Here is an 11,183-nt window from a genome sequence, read left to right on the forward strand (position 1 = left end):
AGTCACAGGTTGAATCCAAAGGCAAGGAGAGATACCTAGAAAAATATAAAACTATGCCAACATTCTAACCACTAATTAATCAATTACAGGAGAGGCATTTTTGAAAATACACGGTGCTGCATTACCATCTTCCTTTAAGAGCAAAGCGCCATGACCACCGAGGTTGACTCAGCACTTACAATTCAAACACTTCATGTGACTTACAGCTAAATAAGGTCAGGGAATCAAAACTGGCTTTGCTCCTAAAATATAAAGGTATTCAAGAGTAGCTCTTCCCCTGAAAAAAAAAAATCACAGAATGATTAACACTATGTCTTACTCTCATCACATTGCTCTGCTCCATAAAGGAAAAAAAAAAAAAAAAGATAAACCTCAGGCAAAAAGAAAAACAAAACAAAAAATAGCATTATACAACGGGATGGAAAAAGATTTGCCAAAGTTCAATTATGATGCTCTGTTGAAATGAGTTCCTCCCTCATCTGCCTACACAATCTGGCAAGATATTAGCTATGCCCTCCATGGCACAATACTCAGCTCTGTATCTGAGTAGTAATGGTAAATAAAAATTAAAATATACCATCTTTTTAAAAACTTAGGACCTTGGGGTGCATGGGTGGCTCAGGCAGTTAAGCAGCTGCCTTCTGCTCAGATCATGATCCTGGGGTCCTGGGATCCAGCCCTGCTTTGTCAAGCTCCATGATCAGCCAGGAGTCTGCTTCTCCCTCTCTCTCTGCCCCTCCCTGCTTCTCGTGTGCTCACTTTCTCTATGTCTCTCTCTCAAATAAATAAATAAAATCTTTTTTAAATTTTTCAAAAATTAAAAAAACTTAGGCCTTTTTATAACAAACATCCTGAATTTTCTCTAGAACGTCTACAAAAAAATCCTAACACAGGAAACTTTCAGGGAGACACTTTATCAACAAGTCATTTAAAAACAACTAATTTGGGATCGATTAAAATCGTCATGATCTGCAGAGGAAGGAGTTATTTGTGTCCTCTTTCTTTATGAAGTGGCTGAATAGGAAAAAATAAAACAAAGAGAAGAAAAGAAAAAAGAAAACAAAAGAAAGTAATAATAAAATAAATAAAATTGAAAAACAAAAACATAGTTAATGGCTAGCTTAATCTTGCATTGGTTCTATGAAAGCTATATTCGGACATAGGTATATCTAAGGAAGATCTAAGTTTTGTAAAGCATGCAGTTTATACAATGTTGAGAACCCTCTTTAAGAAAAAGAACATAATATAAAAATATAAAATTAAATACAAAATTAAATATTTGTTGAATACTAAAAGAAATAAAAAAATTAAACTCTTAACAAAAATCATAAATATTACAAAATTCCAAAAGGAGTATTTTTACTACTTAACTGCTTGCCATACTTCCATAATATTTTTTCCATAGACTAGCTTCTGACTCTATCATTTCAAACTATTTTCTCTACTATTCATCCCATTCTGAATGCCATGGGGCAAATTCATACTGACATGTGACCTCTTGTCCTACATCTTCATACCAAAAACTTTGTGTAAATTAGGGGAGTAGATGGTAAAGAATTCCTGGAAGCCATACCCATACAAAGATAGCTCAAAATAGCCTAATGAGACACAGAAGTGACTGCAAACCACACTCCGAATTGATTCCCCCATATCCAAATTAAATGTATCTCCTTGTCAACTTGTCCTTAAGCCAAATGCCAAAAGACCCATGGCCCTCCAGGACCTCCCAACATGAGGGAAACTGTGAGGTAGGGAACCCTTGGTAGTAAGCAAAAAATGTCTAAACCAAATGCAGTAAAAATGTCTTGCTTTTGTGAATTCCTCAAAAAAACAGGGTCATGTGACACGGAGGTTTGATAAAAAGAAAAATATTATACTGTTGCATAAAAAAATGACTCAGTACTGGACTAATCATTACTGGATACTTATTGGTTTGGATAAAGTTCATGACCCCTTTCTTTTGTAATAACATTTTAAGATATAATTTAATAAATTACTGGATATCTCCTTTCGTATTTCTTTTATTTTAAATGAGGTCTGACATGAATAAAGATAGAAGAAAGTCCTGCTCTTTGATTTTCTACAAAGGAGCAAGAACCATACTGTGTACAGATCTTAGAAATAGAGTCAATTCCAGCATGCACAGAAAGATAGTTCTTGTCTTGTAAGCATCACAGATAAAATTTCTAGTTTCAAAATATTATAATTCATTAGTAATGAGAGAGAAATTACAAGGGAATGTTTTAAATGAGTTTTAAAATATTCATCTGTGGCTACTCTGTAATACAAAAATGATCTTTCCATTTATCTTTTCAAACATTTATTCTTAAAGACATTTGTTAGACATCTGCTGTGGTTCACGTATGTTGTTAGGTTGTAGGAATCTGAAGATGAATGAGAAATGGTAATTAAAAGGCAAATGATAAATAAATGAATAAACAAGTTTACCCATTCTACCTTGCAAGTCCATATTGCCTTCTGTAGACTTCAGGGATGATGGAGAGAATGAACAAATCTACTTGAACTAGGGGTAGTGGCCATGGAAAGCTTCATTATGAAAAGGATAAATATTTGAACTGGGTCTTGAAAATGGGTGAGTATTGGTTAGGGGGATAGGGTATATTCCAGAAAGAATTGTTTTAAAGTCTCAAAGTTGCTGCATACTACAGAGTCTTCCAGGAGTCACAAACGATTCAAAGGGGCCACAGCCATAGTGACAGGAGAATTAATGGAAGCTGGAGCTGAAAAGGTCGGGGGCATGTGAAACTGTACAAGCTGTGGAGGCAAAGGGAACTACTCATGCACTTAGCTAGGGGTGGCGGGCATAATCGGTTTTGCATTTCAGAAAGATGACTGCTCTGTTAGTGTGGAGGATGAATTGGAATGGGGAAATCCTGGAGGTATGTATGAAGATTGGGTTTAAAATTGTATTCACTGGGAATCCTTTTGGCTGAAAGGAACAAAAACCCACGCTGAAGTCTGCTTAAACAAAAAGAACTTATTTTCATGACTACTCAAAAGCAAGAACACAGGCCATTCCAGGGCTGTATCTGGACTTGGCAATGTCAGGGTGCAGAGCTGGCTCACTGGTACCTCTCAGTGCTCTCCCATCATCTGCAGAATCACTACAGCAGGTGCATGCCTCATATTCTTAGGCATCAACATCCAAAACCGAGAAGCAAAAGAGAGGATCTCTTCTCGCACAGCTCCTTTGTATTTACTATCTCCAAAGAATTCTTCTCACATGTGCCTTACAGTGTATTCCCACTGGCTCCCATACTCTAGAACTGAATCACATCTCATGGTTGGGCTACAGAGGAGGCTGGAAAAGCACGTATCCAGTATTTTCTTCTCCTATAGTGCAAAGTGGTCTCTGCCGACCTAGCAAGAGGGAAAGGAATGGCCATTGGGTTGGTAATCAATAGAATTGCATGAACACCATCACACTAAGTTAGGCAAGAGAGGCTGAGAGCCTAAATTCAGGTGACAGTATGAACAAGAGGATGAATTTAAGAATTTTTAGAGAGCTAGATTTAACAATTGCAGGCTAACAGTCATCTGTCATGGTCATCATCCCACAGCCCCACCAGGGAATCTGACACAAGACATCTATGGAGGACACTGTGGAAGGAAGAACAAAGGGCAGTACTTCCTAATCTTCTCCCCAGATAGCACACACAGTGCATTACACATCGTTAGGATGCAGTAGAATAATCAGGTGAGACTCACTGAGAGGAGATAGCCATGCCCCAAACTCAGCCGCCCCAGATCCCGCCCAGATCAGCCAAAGACTGAGACCAGCAACCCCTCTGGCACACCTGTAATGAGTGCTGAGGTCCTCCAATTAGGCAGGTCTATAAGGCACTTGAGACAATTAGAGATAATAAAATAGCCTGTAGAGACAACATCTAATTACTGTTATAGGAAGCATATAAAGAGAACTGTCATGTTTCTAATAATGTAAAATTATCCCAGGGAAAATGCTCACTCAGACCCTTGATTGTAATCCTCCTAACCATTGCTGTTCAGTTACTACTATCTAACAATCAAATACCATGACCCTCGAAATATGATTTCCCTTCAGTTAATTTACTAACTTGCATACAAAATTTAATTATTATTGTCTAGGCCCTCTTACTCGGAAATTGTATCTGGTTTTCAGTAAGAAGATAAGATCTATATTCGTGCTGTGAGATATTGTTATCTGAATCATAAGAATCAATACCCAGGAGCAACCCTTGACACCTCACCCTCATTTGCAAATTCAATCTATTGCCAAGTGCTGTCAATTTTACCTTCTAAAAGTCTCTTGAATCCATTAATTTCTACCAATCTTCATTTCACTACATCTGTTTGTTTCCTATTATTTCCTAATGCTACAAATTACCACAAACTTGGTAGCTTAACACAACACGAATTTGGGGCACCAAATTGAGGGGTCCCTCAATTGGTTAAGTGTCTGACTCGGGCTCAGGGCATGATTTTAGGGTCCTGGGATTGAGCCTTGCATCAGGCTCCTCCCGCTCAGTGTCCCTCCCCAACTCATGCACTTGCTTTCTCTCTGTCTTGCTCTTTCTCAAATAAATAAATAAATAATTTTTTTTTAAATATTAAAATTAAAAATAAGAAAAACACAAATGTATTGTCTTAAACCTCCTATGGCCAAATGTGTGAAATCAGCAGTAGGCATGGCTGGTTCCTTCCCAATGTTCTGAGGGGTGAATTTGTTTTCTAGCTTTTTCTAGCTCCTATGGAGGCCAGCCGCATTCTTTGACCCATGCCAATCTTTCCTGCCTCCTTTCCTGCCTCCCTCCAATGTCTTGTTTCTCCTATGCTATAGACTGCGATCCTCCTGCCTCCTTTTTACAAGGATCATATTGAGCCCATCTGGATAATGTAGGGTAATCTCCCCAAATCAGGATCCTTAACTTACTCACCTCTGCCTCACTAGCAGTGAAGTAGGGAATCTGATAAGGTAAGGTAAGATGACAAAGTGAACAATTTGGGGGTCCATTTTTCAGCCTGCCGTATTACCCAATGCAAGCTATTTATTCATGTACCTGCACTACTGTCGTGGCCTCCGAACGAGGCAGGTGACAGCTTCCCCCCTTACAATCTCTTTCCAACAACCAGCATTTACAAAAGGCAGATCTGGTTGTGAGAGACACACATTAAATATTTCAATAACTTACGACTGCTTTCAGGATGATTTTTCAAATTTATCTTTAAACTGACCTAAAAGTCCCCAACTCAATGCTTAACCTTCACTGTCTTTTAGTGTTTCAAAGGTACCATGTTCCTTCTTGCTCTCAAGACTTGGCACTGGCTATTTATTCTATGGAATCCTTTCCCTCTTCTCTCCCACCCACCTCTGGACACCAGCCCAACCACTTCCTTTGCAAGGTCTTTATGCCCTCCCCTGCATTAGCTAAACCCAGCTACAGCATCATGGCAGACCACCATCTCCCCCACATCTGCAGTACTTTTCACAGTTGTCCTTTAACTTTATCCGTGTGACTGACAGATGCTTCTTTAACCTGCTAAATGATCAGCAAAAATGATGTCTTTAATCAGCCTTGGTCCCTCAGTGCCTAGATCACTAGGAGGCATAGTGCAAGTTTTCAATAATATCAACTAAGTAAATGAATGAATGAATATTCTAAACATTTGACCACTGATGTGCTGGTAAAATTTAGGCAAATTATTTTTCTAGGCCCCAAGCCATTTGACTGTAAAATGAGGTAAGTTGGCTTACCAAAAGTCACCACCTCAACCGTGGTATGATTTTTACATCATAATCACAGATGACCCAAGATTACACTACAGCCTGCTCTCATTGGAATCTGGTCAATTAAGCATGCCACTGTATGATTCCAGTAAAGGCAGTGGTCACACCTTGGGAAATTTGTAGTGTTCCACGGTAAGCTATCTGAAGATGTGTCCTCTTTAACAAAACACAACACTCAAAAGGAGATGAACATGAGTCGGTGAAGGATAAAAAGGAGACACCTTCTTGCCCCGGCTTAATAAACCAGACCTAACGTAACTTACTATGTTGGGAAACCTTGCTTCCCAGGAGACATTTGGCAATGTCTTGAGTCATTTCTGTTTGTCATGACTGGTGGGAGGCTGCTTAGCCTCTCATGGGTAGGAGCCAAGGTTGCTGCCACAGTTTACAATGTACAGGGAAACACCACACCTTGAGCTCTCACAGCAAAAAAACTATCCAACCCGCAGTGTCCACAGAGCTAAGGTAAAGAAACACTGGACTGAAGTCAAGATTGCAGGCCATCAAATATGGTTGCCAGACAATATACCCCCAAAGTGTCACATGACAAGGCCAGAATTTGCTGACCAAGTCTCAGGGCTAACTTGAGACACAATTTCAATGCCTAGCTATCTCAGCACTTGTGGGGCTAAGCCACATTCGTGAGGCCACTTGGTTAATTATCAGAGCAAACGCCTAATTACTGAAGCTTGCTATTTGATGTAGAACCCATGATGTGTCCTTAAGAAATAAGGTGACACCCCAGTAATGCCTGGATGTATAATAAGCTCACTGACTCTGTCAGAGGCACCTTGCAGGTGTTTAACAACTGACATGAAAAGTCATTCCAAGGAAGGTATGGTTTTGTTGCCAGCTTTCAGTCACCGGTGGGATAGGAAGGTCATTTTTAGCATCTACTCCCTATTCTCAGTAATGCAAAACAAGGAGCTGATGTCCACTTTTTTGGACACAAAGGGAGAGGTAGAGTCAGCAACTGGGAATGTGTGCAATTTGAAAGCACGGCACCAACCTGTATCCTGACTTAGTCCGAAGAATGAAAGATTAAAAAATTCTGATCTGTTGTGTCTCTCAGTGCTAAACAGCCTCTCTGATGACTGGAAGCATGACACTTCGACATATTTACTCATCGGTTGCCCTTCAGGAGGCCTGAGTTTATGTCCTTCTGATGACAAAAATCACGTTTTACATTACTGCAGCACCATGAAGGATGGCAAGCTTGAGCTACTAGAAGCGCCATGTCCTCAAAGTCTTTGCTGACCGAAAACTAAATATACAAATAAATACATTGAAATTTAAAAGTGAGGACCTAGGTCCCAAAGATTTATCTCAAAATTTTAGGCTGCTCATTAGGGAAGCCTTGAAAATTCTGCAGTTGCGACCCAAGGCGTTGGACGCAGAAGCTTCAAAATGGCGATAATGAGACACACTTGTAAAGAGATTACTAAGAGGGAAGGATGACTGGAAAGGGAGGAAGAAAAGAGCAGGACACTCTACTGTGAATCTTGTTGTCAAAGATAATGTCAGGAGTCTCAGAGGCCAGTCACTACAAAAGGACTGGTGTCTGAGAAATACCAGGGTATTTTTAGAGACAATTCTCAGCACATTCAGGAGTCTTACAGAATATCCTAAGAACTCTCTGCCTGGCAGGCCTTGGAAGCAAGAAATATTTCCATTTATCTAATAGAAAGTTCTCCTGCTTCAATTTTAAGTGCTTTTCCTCTACCCACAATGGAAATGAAAAACATAAACTAGTTTTCTGTAAAAATAGAACAAAAAGCATAAGAAAAATCATACGTCAAAAACTTCACTTTGTTGCTAAAAATGTTAATACCATTTCATCAATGCTTTAAAAATCAAGAGTGAGACGTATGTCCCTCTCTACTTCCTTTGGGGTAAGCATCCACTGGACTGGGCCAGTGTTTAAACTTTATGAGCTCATGAATCACCTGAAATGTTGTCAAAGCTCTGAGTACAAAAGGAGCCCACGATTCTGCCTTTTGAAGGAGCTCCCAGGTAATGTCAATGTTGCTTGTCCTCTGACTATATTTCAAGGAGCAAAGGATGAAGCTTTTTCTCTAGGGTTTAAAATCATTATATTAATCCAGCAAATATTTATCAAATGTGTAGAAGATGGCCGTGGTGATAGAACAGTGAATTGAGCACAGTGTTTGTCCTTAAGGAGCTTACAGCATACACACTCTAGTGAGGGAATCAAGGATCATAAGAAAGATAATCAGCAACCCTCCCCTCATTCATAATAAGCTATAGAGCATTCCCCACGTTCATACACAATCTTCAGAACATCAAATCAGACAAGGTCAGTCTGTGACCATGATGGAGTAAGACAAAAACAAGGCCACTCTGTAATCATGTCCAAGAACAGATGGAAACAGGAACACTATTCAAACCCAACATGACTAGGCTTCATTGTCTGTGACTGTTGCCTCTTGACCAATAACACCTTTAGCCTTATTCCACCTCCTGGGTAAAAACTGTTAAAGCACCCAGCCATAGCGTTAGGCCAGCTTCCTGACAGTACCTCTGGGAGGCAGAATAATGGTCCCGCAAAGACACTGCCATCCTAATTCTGGAACCTGTGAATCTATTATACTATGTGGCAAAGGGGAATGAAGGTTGCTAACCCACTGGCTTCAAAGGCGAGAGATTACCCTGCATTATCTGGGTAGGCCCAGTGTCATCAAAAGTGAAGGAGCAAGGTAGGAAGGTCAGAGTCAGAATCAAGGAGAGAGATTTAAAGATGTTGTTCTACTGTCTTTGAAGATGAAGGAAGGGGACACAAACCAAAGGATTGGGGGCAAGCCTTTAGAATCTGGAAAAGGTTAGGAAATCGAATGAATACAGTCCTATACCAACACTTTGATTTGAGGCCAGTAAAACCCATTTTGAATTTCTGACATCCAAAACTGTAAGGGCATATTTGTGTAATTTTAAGCCATTAAGTTTGTGGCAGTTTGTTTCAGATGGTATCCAATAGAGAAATGACCACTGCCCTCCATTAATCCTTTCCAGAATTATCTCATTCAAGCCCAAGTCTTAGAACAAACCCCTTCCAAACCCCCCCTTATTGAGAAATCCTGCAATTTCTCATCTTGCATCATTTCTGCTCTTGGAACAACTTGATAAACCTAACTTTGACTACGGGTGTGTTCCTCGTGGTCTTGGTTGGTGGACTTTGTCAGTGCAGTGTGAACAGGAAGATATTAAAGTAAATAGAGGTGGGGCTTTCAAACTGGAACAAGGGAAGTCCCCTGGGGTAGAGGAAGACCTTTTGAAGGATCTGTAGGAGTTAGATGAAGAAGGGGACAGAAGGAGGCAAAGAACTATGGCAGATCCAATTGTGGAAGAGGAAAGCATGGCAAGGACAAACAGGAAATGGGGCTAGAGGAATTAGTACTCTTATGAGCCACTAGTTGATCTTTATCCTGAAATCTCTAAGTAACAAAAAAATAACCCGAGTTTGTGAAAGAAAGCCATATTATTAGGTTCACATTTTGAGAGATGATTATGTCTGCTGTATGGAAGTGGGGTTAGGGACTGGCTGGCAGACTGGATAGGCAGCTGGTGCAGTAATCCAGGCATGAAATGAAAAAGTGTAAAGCAGGGCAGAAATATTAGGAATAAGGATGTAACAGCATTTCTGCTGAGGAGGGAAGATCTAAGGGCTTGACATCTGGATAGAGAATGGAGCCTAATACTCTAAATTTTATTTGGCATGCTTGTGAAATAATGGAGGATCTTAATAATCTCGGTTATGGCCAAATCAGCAAATACTGAGTTAACATTCTGCCTCTCTAATCAGTGATAGAAGGATGGACTCAGAAGGAATCCAGAAACCCCAGCTCAAGAGTTGGTTCAAGTCTCAGCTTTCTTACTTGGTGAATATTTGCCCACAGGAAAATTGCTTAATTTCACCAGTTTCCTCATGATACCAAATCTCCCAAGACAATTGTCAGAATTAAATAGAATTCAGTGTTGGTAAGGATGTGGAGAAAAGGGAACGCATCTGTGCTGTTGGTGGGAATGTAAACTGGTGAAACCGTTTTTGAAAACAGTATGGAGTGTCCTCATAAAGCTTGAAAATGGGATTACCACATGACACAGCAATCCGATGTCTAGGTATATTTCCAAAGAAAATGAAAACACCAGTTCAGAAACTTATCAGCACCACCCATGTTTACCGCAGTGTTTTTTTTTTTTACAGTAACCAAGACATAAAAGTAACCCAAGTGTCCATTATGGATAAATGGATAAAGAAAATGTGATCTATAGATGATAGATAGACAGATGATGATAGATAGATAGATAGATAGATAGATGATATATAACGGAATTTTATTCATGTAAAAAAAGGAAATCTTATCATTTGCAACAATCTGGACAGTACATTATGCTGAGTGAAATAAGTCAGACAGAGAAAGACAAATGCCATATGATGTCACTTATATGTGGAACCTTAAAAACGGAAAAAGCAAAAACTGAGCTCACAGACACAGAATAGATTGGTGATTGCCAGAGCCAGGGGTGGAGGGTGGGCAAAATGAGTGAGGGTAGTCAAAAGGTACAGAGTCTCAGTTACAAATAAGTTCTGGGGATATAATGTATAGCATAGTAACTATAGTTAATACAGTATTGTATTTTTGAAAGTTGCTCAGAGAGTAATTCTTTAAAGTTCTCACCACAACAAAAAATATTTATAACTGTATGGTGATGGATGTTAACTAGACACTGTGGTGATTATAATATATATAAATATCAAACCATTATGTTGTGCAGCTGAGACTAATATAATGCTGTCAATTATATCTCAATAAAAAAAGAATTAAATAAGATTCTATGGAAGTATTTTGTGAACTGTAAATCACTACATAAATATAAGGCATAATTACCGATGGTGTAAGAAGTGACATTAAGCAGGAATAGTTCTGGGAAAGAGTTTTATAACTCTAAAAGTGCTGTGTAATTCATTTTAGAATGGAGGGATGGATTTGGAGTCAGACACTCCTTGGCTTTATCTTGGCATGTTTTCTTTACGAACGGATGTGAAAGCTCAAACTGTTTAACTTTTTAATATCAGCTTTCTCATCAGTAACATGGGTAGGTAATGAAGCCAACCTCAAAAAAACTGTCATGCAAATAAATATTGAAATTAAATTATTCTTGGGCCTGTCACATCATTACTGTAGGAGGAAAGGAGACACACTGTTATACTTAATCCCTTCTTGTGCTTTTAAAGGTATTTACACTTTTTAGCTTCAAGATGGCAGACAGGGCCACCTGAGTGGCACAGTCGGTTAAGAATTCGACTCTTGGTTTAGGCTCAGGTATGATCTGAGGGTCATGAGATCAAGCCCTGAGTGGAGCTCCATGTCCAGCA

The 11,183-nt window shown here is 39.4% G+C and overlaps 1 non-coding gene across 1 annotated transcript; it reads left to right on the plus strand.

Moving 5' to 3' along the window:
• Positions 1-880: 880 nt before the first annotated feature.
• LOC123941124 lies at positions 881-1,028 on the plus strand. Its single transcript, XR_006818209.1, has one exon. It is a non-coding gene; the product is annotated as a small nucleolar RNA SNORA29 (small nucleolar RNA).
• The last annotated feature ends 10,155 nt before the right edge of the window (positions 1,029-11,183 follow it).

This window comes from Meles meles, chromosome 4, assembly GCF_922984935.1.
Source record: "Meles meles chromosome 4, mMelMel3.1 paternal haplotype, whole genome shotgun sequence".
NCBI lineage: Eukaryota > Metazoa > Chordata > Mammalia > Carnivora > Mustelidae > Meles > Meles meles.